Source organism: Euprymna scolopes, chromosome 20 (genome assembly GCF_053919585.1).
Source record: "Euprymna scolopes isolate OS-2025 chromosome 20, ASM5391958v1, whole genome shotgun sequence".
In the NCBI taxonomy this organism is placed as follows: Eukaryota; Metazoa; Mollusca; class Cephalopoda; order Sepiida; family Sepiolidae; genus Euprymna; species Euprymna scolopes.
Window position 1 is genome coordinate 1,271,798 of NC_136501.1, and position 10,685 is coordinate 1,282,482.

The window sequence follows — 10,685 nt, forward strand, 5'->3', positions numbered from 1 at the left end:
AACATATTTAAAGATGATGGGGGTACATATTTAAAGATGACGGGGGTTTATATTTAAAGATGATGGGGGTACATATTTAAAGATGATGGGGGTACATATTTAAAGATGATGGGGAGGTACATATTTAAAGATGACAGGGGTTCATATTTAAAGATGACGTGGGTACATATTTAAAGATGGCGAGAGTACATATTTAAAGATGATGGTGGAACATATTTAAAGATGATGGGGGTACATATTTAACGATGACGGGGGTTCATATTTAAAGATGACGGGGGTACATATTTAAAGATGACGGGAGTTCATATTTAAAGATGACGGGGGTACATATTTAAAGATGACGAGGGTTCATATTTAAAGATGACGGGGGTACATATTTAAAGATGACAGGGGTTCATATTTAAAGATGACGGGGGTTCATATTTAAAGATGACGGGGGTACATATTTAAAGATGACGGGGGTTCATATTTAAAGATGACGGGGGTACATATTTAAAGATGACGGGAGTTCATATTTAAAGATGACGGGGGTACATATTTAACGATGACGGGGGTTCATATTTAAAGATGACGGGGGTACATATTTAAAGATGATGGGGGGTACATATTTAAAGATGATGGGGGTACATATTTAAAGATGACGAGGGTTCATATTTAAAGATGACGGGGGTACATATTTAAAGATGACGGGGGTACATATTTAAAGATGACGAGAGTACATATTTAAAGATGACAGGGGTTCATCTTTAAAGATGACGGGGGTACATATTTAAAGATGACGAGAGTACATATTTAAAGATGACGGGGGGTACATATTTAAAGATGACGGGGGTACATATTTAAAGATGATGGAGGTACATATTTAAAGATGACGGGGATACATATTTAAAGATGAGGGGGGTACATATTTAAAGATGACGCGGGTACATATTTAAAGATGACGGGGGTTCATCTTTAAAGATGACGGGGGTTCATCTTTAAAGATGACGGGGGTACATATTTAAAAATGACGGGGGTACATATTTAAAGATGACGGGGGTTCATATTTAAAGATGACGGGGGTACATATTTAAAGATGACGGGCATTCATATTTAAAGATGACGGGGGTACATATTTAAAGATGACGGGCGTTCATATTTAAAGATGATGGGGGTACATATTTAAAGATGACGGGGGTTCATATTGGGGACATATATAATGATGGTGATGAGGGAGACGTTTATATCAAACTAATTCATTCTTGGAATTTCATATTAATACAGACTTGGGAGATATTGATGCAGCATTTCTTATACACATATAGAGAGGAGGAGGAGATATTTCACTTATGATGGAGAGGAGGACACATAACTTGGAAGGGTTTACACAAAGTTCCTTATAGATGGTGATAAAACACATTTACCTTTTGTTGTAAGGAATGGCGAGACGAACATTTACAAACATATTTATTTCTTTATTCAATCGATCGATTGGTGACGTCAGGAATTCAAACTTTGATTTGCATGGTCTATTTTCCTCCCTTCACTCCTAAGGGGCTCTCCTTTCCAACTGACTCTAACTCATCAACTGACCAACTCTTGATTGACCAACTCACCAACTCATCAACTGACAACTCTTCTAACTTCGAACCCATTGATTCCTATATTGAGAAAGCTCCTTTGTTTATGATGTCAGAAGTGTGTTTTCAAACGTGACTAATTTTCACGTGGCTTTAAACACACTTATAGTAAACAAAAGAATCCTCAATTCTTATGTCTAGCCAATTTTTAAAGAATATATTTTTAATTTGCATTGTCCATTCTTTTAATTAACTTATTGAATATCCAGATTTCTAAAAGAATGGACAATCGACTCTTTTTCCGACATAAACAATATTTAACTATTTCTAATAGAATTAACAATGGACTGAATTTCTAACATTCCATTTCTCTGTTATCTTTAACACTTGCCTACAGGGTTCGATTCTAACCTTATTCTAATATCATTTTCACTTATCTAGTATGTCTTCTTGCTTACATGATAAGGGGACAACCCTTCATGTAACAAAAATAAGTAAGTTTGAAAACACTTTTTAAAGACCGTGTCAAGCTGGCCCAATAGATATCATATTTGACTCGCAGACTTTAGGTTTTGGTTTCGATCTCAGCTTGAGTACTTTTTTAGTTACAAGAATTGAACTGTTTAGAACAAACATAATGTTGTTTAGAACAAACATAATGTTGCGGTTTCCACCAAAAGAAACCGCTCATCAAAAAGGATCCCCATTCAAAACATAAAAAACCACAGCCATGGGCCTTTTGACAAGTACTTTGATGTGAATGATTATTCCGTGGAACTCCAAATAGCACACGCTAGAATAATAAGCACAACTTTCCCCGAATATAAACCCCAAACAGATGACTCCCTACAGCACTTTAAAGATACAAAAACAAACACAAACCAAGAATGAAAAACGATGACCAAGACTGCAAAGCCTCGGTGTCTACAACTACGTCTGCCGGACGAGTATAAATACAGTGTTTTTTTTCAACAAGCAGTCAGTCGCGGCTAGATCGCTGCATGGTGAGATCGGGTCGTTAGTAGCAGCAGCAGTCATGTCCACGCAGAACTGTTTTTGACTACCTCCCCAACAACAGCCAAATCCAGTAACAGCAGCAGCAACCACTCGCCGTTGGCGCACCCAATTTCAGCAGTCTAGCTTCTCAAGCCAGCATGCGTTTCCCATAACCACTAGCAACGACCTCGTAGCCTGCCAGTTCAAACATCAGCTGGATTCCAACCCTCGGCCTGAGATCTCCTACCACCATTCAGGTTCCTTCCAAAAATAAACCTGAACGGATTTATATTCGCTCACGACGGTACCCACTGCGTTTGTCATCTCTTCTTTGCCATAGTTGTTTTTTCGTCTTTTTCTTGCCTGTGTCGTCTTTTAGTTGAAGGGTCCATTGTCACCGACATTCGGCCCCGCAACAATGCATATCATAGTTTCTCTCCGTTTTTTTGTTTACTTTATCTTTTTTTTGTAAGGAATTTAACATTACATTTAAACCTACAATATTTCTGCTTATAATGAATAAGAATTCTGAGTTAATTAAACTATAATATTATGCTTATTATATCACCGGGCAATGCTAGTCTTATAATTAGATAAATGATGAAAATAACGTTGTAAACTGTTTATTCGAAAATGCAAATAAAAATAATGAATAAACGATAATATTTTTTTAAGATTATTATATGACTAGCCCGAGTGCCTGGCGTTGCCCGGGTGTTTCAAGGTGTGTGTTGAGCCAAGAAAAAAAGTGATAGTAGCAGGAAGACTAAACTTGACGTTTTTGCCATTACGTCCAACGATTTTAAGGTTTTCGGGCATGCTGAAAACAAATATCGCATTTAAATTTGGGGAAAACAAGTAGATTTATTTTTGATTTATTTTTTTTATTAAGACATTTATTATCCAGTGTAATTTCTTATATTTTCACTAGCGGACGTGCTTCTCTAACTGAACAAATACTAATGCGCATTGCGCATGTGTGTTACAAAATACCTCCTCCTCCCCATGTTAAGAATGGTGACCGCTACTGATATTTATTAAGTAATACATTGGAAAAAATTGTTTTAATATCCAGAAAACTACTTGTTTGGCCCAAATTGGAATGTGGTATTTGTTTTCCAGAATCTGTAGCAGTCACAGAGACCTATTTTCTCTGGTTAATCAATGCCCTCCTCTGAGTTCTTTGGCCACAGGCTGACCTATCAGCTCACATGGTGCATTGTCACTGCTCCGTAAAAAGTCTTGAGGGAATATCAGTCAGCCAGAACCGGACCTTCAGCCAAGCAACACCTATCCTCTCTCATCCCCTGTCCGCTGGAGTGGACATCTCGCTTTAGTATTGACGGCCTCCACTTGGAGACAGCTGGGTACGATATAGTACTGGCTACCCGACGACTACCGCAAAAGAACTTTCTTTTCCTTCTCCCCTTTTCGCAGTCCGACCTGCCAGTTCCTGCTATAAATAAAATGTGTCTTGTTCTTTACTATATTTTATTAGGAAGGTAAAACAATTATCTCTTCCAAAAATCATATAAGTCGTCAGTTTAAAGGTGGTCGTTAAATTGCAGTAAAAGTAAAAATTTAGCAATTTTTTAAAATTATTATCATTATTATTGCATTCTGTTTAGCAGGTCGAATTTATGATTTTTTAACTAGTTTCCCTTTTCTAAGTTTGTTTAAAAAGATAACGATTACATTTTTTTCCTGGTGATTTTGGTTATCCTGACGTTCCGCCCTTCTTTATTTACATTGGAAGTGACGTCAGACAAATCGGTGCAAGTCTATTATTGGGCCGAAAATGAAGTCGGTTACATGGAAAATCTGCAAAAAAACAGTATAACGTACGTACTTGTCATTGCATGTACATGTCATATTCCAAAAATCACGTAAATCGATCAAGTAGTTTTTTTTTTATTTAAGAAAATCAAATATTAAAGCACTGTTAATCGAGAATAAGTCAAGCGCCATGTTGGATCGACACTATGTCAGCTAACGCCACCTAACAGCCAAATGCGATCCACGGATCAAAGAAGGGGGAGATAATTGACATATTTATTTATTTTTTTATTTTTTTCCTGAAATGCCGAAAACAAACTTTTTCCTATTACAAATACAACTTAATAAAGTAACATTAACGACTTCTTTTCCTTTTTAGGAATGTCCGATTCAGTTATTTATTTGGAATAAAATGTCCGAATCAGTTATTTATTTGGATTGAAAAAAAAATATAAACTGATAAAATAAGACGACTTCTTTTCCTAAGAGTCAACAAATTAATAATTTCAAATACTGATTTCATGTCCGAATCAGTTTTTTTTTAAATAGACTTTAAGCGGACATGAAAAAAAAAAGGCGATTATCTCCCCCTTCTTTGATCCGTGGATCGCATTTGGCTGTTAGGTGGCGTTAGCTGACATAGTGTCGATCCAACATGGCGCTTGACTTATTCTCGATTAACAGTGCTTTAATATTTGATTTTCTTAAATAAAAAAAAAACTACTTGATCGATTTACGTGATTTTTGGAATATGACATGTACATGCAATGACAAGTACGTACGTTATACTGTTTTTTTGCAGATTTTTCATGTAACCGACTTCATTTTCGGCCCAATAATAGACTTGCACCGACAAATCTTATAATATGGATAGCTACAATTGTAAAAATAATTTGTTTTATTTTTCTTTCATTTTGAGCTCCTTTTTTTCTCCCGTTTGTTTTTGTTTTCTACAATTAATAAACCAGTTTACAAGTAAATTCAATCTTGGAAACTACTCGTTTGCCGTAATTTTAAACGTTATTTTCATTTTCAGCGACCCCGAAAACCTTTAAGAGTGGTAATTTTAAAGGAATTTGAGGGTGGAGTAATTCTTCATACTTACCTTTTTTTTTAATTATTAGGTGAAAGTACAGAATAGTTACAATACACCCTCCCTTCCCCATGTTAAATAATAGGTTTCTATATAATAGCGTTAAAAAATAGCTCGGGTCGTAAAGTGCAGGAGGACTGCAGGAGGAGTACCTATAAAAGGTAACGCCGGATCGGAAAAAGAGCTCAAAATGAAAATAAAATAAATTCTCCGCTCAAAATAAGAAATGGGAGAAAAAAAAAAAAGTTAAATTCTCCGCTGTTAATAATTAAAAACTAAAACAAATTCTCAAAATGAAGAGAAATGTTAGATTCTCCGCTCAAATACCAATATAACAAATGGGAGAGAGAGAAAAAAAAAAATTAAATTCGCTAAAACAAATTATTTTTTACTTGTAAACTGGTTTATTAATTGTAGAAAACAAAAACAAACGGGAGAAAAAAGGAGCTCAAAAAGGAAAGAAAAATAAAACAAATTATTTTTACAATTGTAGCCATCCGTATTATAAGATTTGTGTGACGTCACTTCCAATGTAAATAAAGAAGTGCGGAGCGTCAGGATAGCCGTGATTTTTCATTTCGGCATTTTACGGGTATGATGAAACTCGCTATAACTTATCATTTTATATCGCATTTCTTGCTAAAACGCGATTCAAGTAGAGAAAAAATATGTTTGTAAGAAATAATTTACCCGACTGAAATTTATCATGGTGCTTGTTAGAATCAACAGATCGATCTTTTTTTTTTTAATATGTCGCTTTAAACGAAAACAATATTACGTACTTAATTGTCATGTCGAAAAAGTAAATTTTACGGAAAATTGGGTAAAATTGCATTTTTCTTAGACGGTCTAAAGTAGACAGTAGGATCTCTACACACAGGGGACATAACTCGGAGCGGATATTTTAGATTATTTATTTATGGCTGCATTATTTGTTGTCTATAGCGTCATAGACCATTTTTTGAAAAACACAACAGCAGTTGTTCTACTAGATGAATTTTAGTAAATTTTGGATATATTACTATTTCCGACATAATTAAGTACGTAATATTGTTTTTGCTTAAAACAATATAGGCAAATGTGTAGTTTAGCAGCATAAATTATTTGACAGATAAAAAATTATAAAAACTATTTATTTTTTATATAAACCATATTATTAGACCCAAATGCTGAAATAAAACCAGAAAAAAAAATCATTTTTATTAGACTAAATGTACGACATTTTATTGCTTTTAATATTTGGCCTTTCTAAGGTTTGACCGATTGGCTTTTTTAAGGCCAAATTTTGCCTTTTTTACGCTCTTTCATTACAAAAAATATGGTAGCCAAAAACAGTTCCACGAACGAGCGTAAAAAAAATAAAATAAAAAATAAAAAAACGCCAAATTTACGCCGCTAAACTAAACACAGGGTTTGTATTACTGTACACATAGATTCGAAAAAGTTGTCAAAAAACAAATATATAACAAATAAATGTTATCAAAGGCAAGATAAGTTACTTTTCTACCAAACTGGATATATTTTTCGTGTTTTTATTCAATGTAACATGTTTATTCAGCTCGAAAAACATACAGTGTTTACCGATGTATTCGAAAATTCAAGATGGCGTCTGATTCTCTCTTTAACACGGTAAGTTCGGGAAAAGGTGTTATAAATAATAAACTAGACAAAATATTATTAAAAAAAACACCGAATATATGTCAAGTTATGTCACGGTAACATATATTGAGCGAATTTCTGACAGTATTTTGTCTAGTTTATTATTTATTACACCTTTTTCCGAACTTACTGTGTTAAAGAGAGAGTCGGCCGCCATTTTGAATTTTCCAATACATCGGTAAACACTGTATGCTTTTCGAGCTGAATAAACATGCTAAATTGAATAAAAACACGAAAATTATATCCAGTTTGGTAGAAAAGTAATTTATCTTGCCTTTGATAACATTTATTTGTTATATATTTCTTTTTTAACAACTTTTTCGAATCTATGTGTACACTAATACAAACCCGAACACTCTATTAACCTAAATTTTGAGCACTCGCTGAAAAAAGGGTTATATATTTCACTGTCAATATACTTTAATTGAACCAAAAAACAACACATGTTCGCCAGCAGTTAAATTACCTATTTATCATGTAATTAAAAATACGAATTAAAACTAGAAATCGATTTTATCCTAAATTAACAGGAAGGATTGGCGTTGCCTGTGATTAAATAAGGATACGGTACTTGTACAGTTTAGTCAATACATTAAAAAATGAAAATATAGAAAAACTATTATCTTTTTTATTCAGCTGATGCGCGAACACAGACCTCCAGATAATGTTGCATTGTTGCTCTCCTTAAAATATTCAGTCTACCAGCCCGAGGGAAACTATTAGAGACAAAGGATTCCCGACATCTAGGGATCTCAGCCAGCAGTGTAAGGGTGGGATTTTACTATTTGTTGAGTTCGTCGGAGGTGTATACGCCGGGTGGGGTGGGGGCATAGGTGCTCGTGCTCGAGTTCATCACAGCATATTCCATTAAAATATTTGTAAAACAGGCACAGGGATGCAACATTGCGGCGATGGGACAGAGGTTGGAGTTTGGTTGATAGTGTGAAATCTAAGTGGTAACTTTGGGGGGGGGGCTTTTCTAAGATCATGGAGACATCCTTCTAGACATAGGCAATTTTAATTTTTTGTCCCAATCCAGAGTGCCCTTTTTCAGGAGCTGGATTTCTCCATATCAAAAACAGAACATCTGTCTAATTTTACACTCGCTCGAGACAAATCAATAAGACAAGAACTACAACGTGAAAAAGATGCGGAATGTATAACGATCCGCGCGTTCGAATCGAACCCGAATGATTTTTTTGTTTTTTCTTCAACTTACTGACAGTGCATTAGCAATAGGATACTAAATATTATCGTTTAAGTGCGGTTAAAGAAAGAAAAAAATTACCTTTGCTAAATTATATTTGCTGAAAATAATCAACCTTTAGCTGAGCTTTTTTTGTTTTAACTTACATTTCTTTAAGGGATTTTTATCCGGTAAAATCAAATTATTTATTCGTTGCCGCAGCCAGAAGACACACGAAAAAAAGGAAAGAAAGAAATCCTATTATTCACATAACATACGCAAGTGTAGGCATGGTTATTAATGTTTTTTTTTTTTGTTTTTTTTTCCGAGCCAAAACACGACCCACACAAGTCACGACATGCACCATTGCACCAATACCATTAATGCACCAGCACCACCAAAACAAAAATTTTCTTTTTTTTTTCATTTTCTCTTATTCTTTTTTTTTTCTTGTTATTTTTTATTATCTTTCTTTTTCATTTTTCTCTTTTTCATTTTTCTTCTTATTTTTCTTTTTCTTTTTTGAGTCAATTTTAATTACAATTCACAGGTATCAAGCAAGGCGGACACTTCACAAATATTTCGCTTTTGAGTGGCGTTGAAGGAAATTTTACTCTCGCTTTCTCTCAACATCCAAATACGTGACGTTCGACAATTGTATCTCCATATTCTCCCCATACACCGTCTTCCCACAAGGGCAAAGTTGAACATAAGGTTTTATATGGGCACTCTAAGTCAGGCCAAAAATGAAAATTCCCCCAATTTCAAAACAGATACTACACTTTCATCACAGCTAGAAGATCAGGTAGATATTTACTTTCTGCTCACCTCAGCAAGATGTGACACAAGGTCAGAAAATGGGAATGTCAAGCCAGCGCTCCTAAAGGAAGGGCACTCTGACCTAACAAAAATTGCCTTGGCATCCCTCTCGGTAGGAACACCTCAAGTAATAAACTTACCCCATCCAAAAGCTGGGTGGCAAGGCCTGGGAGGATTGACCTCCTAGGTAATACCCAAGCAGCGTACCTCAGTCCGACAGGTACTGGATTAGTTTCTGGCCCCGCACCTGCCGGCCTGATTGTCAAGAATGGATTTTTGACTGGTACTTTCTACCTAAGTCTCCAAGCAATCAAAGCAGCAAAGAGACTCATCCTCCAGCATTAAAGTCAGTTTATAGTGGGAATCCAGATCCCTATCCCATAAAAGAAATAGCCTGATTGGTCCCATTGATATTTCTTGGTGAAAATACCTCAGACAATCATCCATTAATCTATCCGCTCTTTCTTTCAGAGAAGCTAATGCCTGGGAGGATGATCTCCTGATGCCAAACAGAACAAATGCTATATTGTGCTCAATCCTGACCTAATTGCTGCGTAAAACTGCCCAGACTCAACCCGGCCTGAATTTGTAACATGGCCGTTATTCTTGAACCTTGTTACAGTTCAAACCTTTCTCGGACCTCGACGCCATCTAGTATCGTCAAAAAAGAACAACCAAACAAAAATAAAGAAATCAGACTCGTCTTTTTTTTTTTTACTGTTTTAAAAAGCATTCATTAACATTACTTTCCAAACAATTCTTGCTTCTTATTTTTTCTAACTGTTCATTTTTGCCACCACCACCACAGAGCTTTGCGTCCATCTTCTTTGGCGCGGACCTTACTTCCCTCCGATCACTTCCTAATTTGTATATATGCTTTTTCAGCTGCTGCTGCTAATATATTCGCAAGCCAGCTATCCTACAGCTCCTGCTGATATTTTTCCATGCGTTCATATGCGCTTCGTTACATATTAACATTAAAATATATCTCTGCGTTGCATGGATATCAAATATGTTTAAAAAAGTAAAATATTGGGAAAGACATGAATCCCCTAATTCTCTCCATTTATGAGTTAAATAGTTCAGCAATAGGCAGACGACATAATTATCAAGTCTGTAGTAGTTCATGTCACTTCCATCCAGCGAGTCGCCGGAGAGAATGTCGTTTTGCATTTCCTTTCTGATAGGTTTGACTGGTTGAACTGAGAGAGATTAACTTTTAGAGCTGGGTGCATGTGTTTAAACATGAATATGACTGGCTCCCAATAATAGGTACAAGTGTCTCTTTTTGGAAATATGCGGAGGTATATGATTTACGTGCTTCTGATAGGTTGAGATAAGATTTTTAAATTTAGAGTTTTATCCAATCAAAAGTCGGTATTTGTAAATAATATTCACTCGTTTTTTTTTTGTTTTTTTTTCCTGTTTACTGATCATATCCTACATGTGGTAACGGTATAATGAGGCATAGCAATAAGCGCCCACGGTTGGCATGTGTTCGCTGTAGAGAAACACTTGCACACAAACCTGGTACCTTCTGATACAAGAATAATACAAGCAGAGACGTGCAGATGGTGCAGGGGAGCGCAAGCACCTG

At 35.5% G+C, this 10,685-nt stretch overlaps 1 protein-coding gene across 5 annotated transcripts in view; it reads right to left on the reverse strand.

Moving 5' to 3' along the window:
- LOC145241281 (uncharacterized) overlaps window positions 1–8,628 on the reverse strand; it is a 292,029-nt gene extending 283,401 nt beyond the window's left edge. For 3 of the 5 annotated variants that reach the window (XM_080104023.1, XM_080104024.1, XM_080104021.1), the window contains exon 1: window positions 8,437–8,627. The gene's annotated coding sequence lies outside the window, so the exon portion shown is untranslated. Of the gene's footprint in view, window positions 1–8,371 lie in introns of all 5 variants that reach the window. The other 2 variants (XM_080104025.1, XM_080104022.1) reach the window with 2 other exon arrangements.
- Between the last annotated feature and the right edge of the window lie 2,057 nt (window positions 8,629–10,685).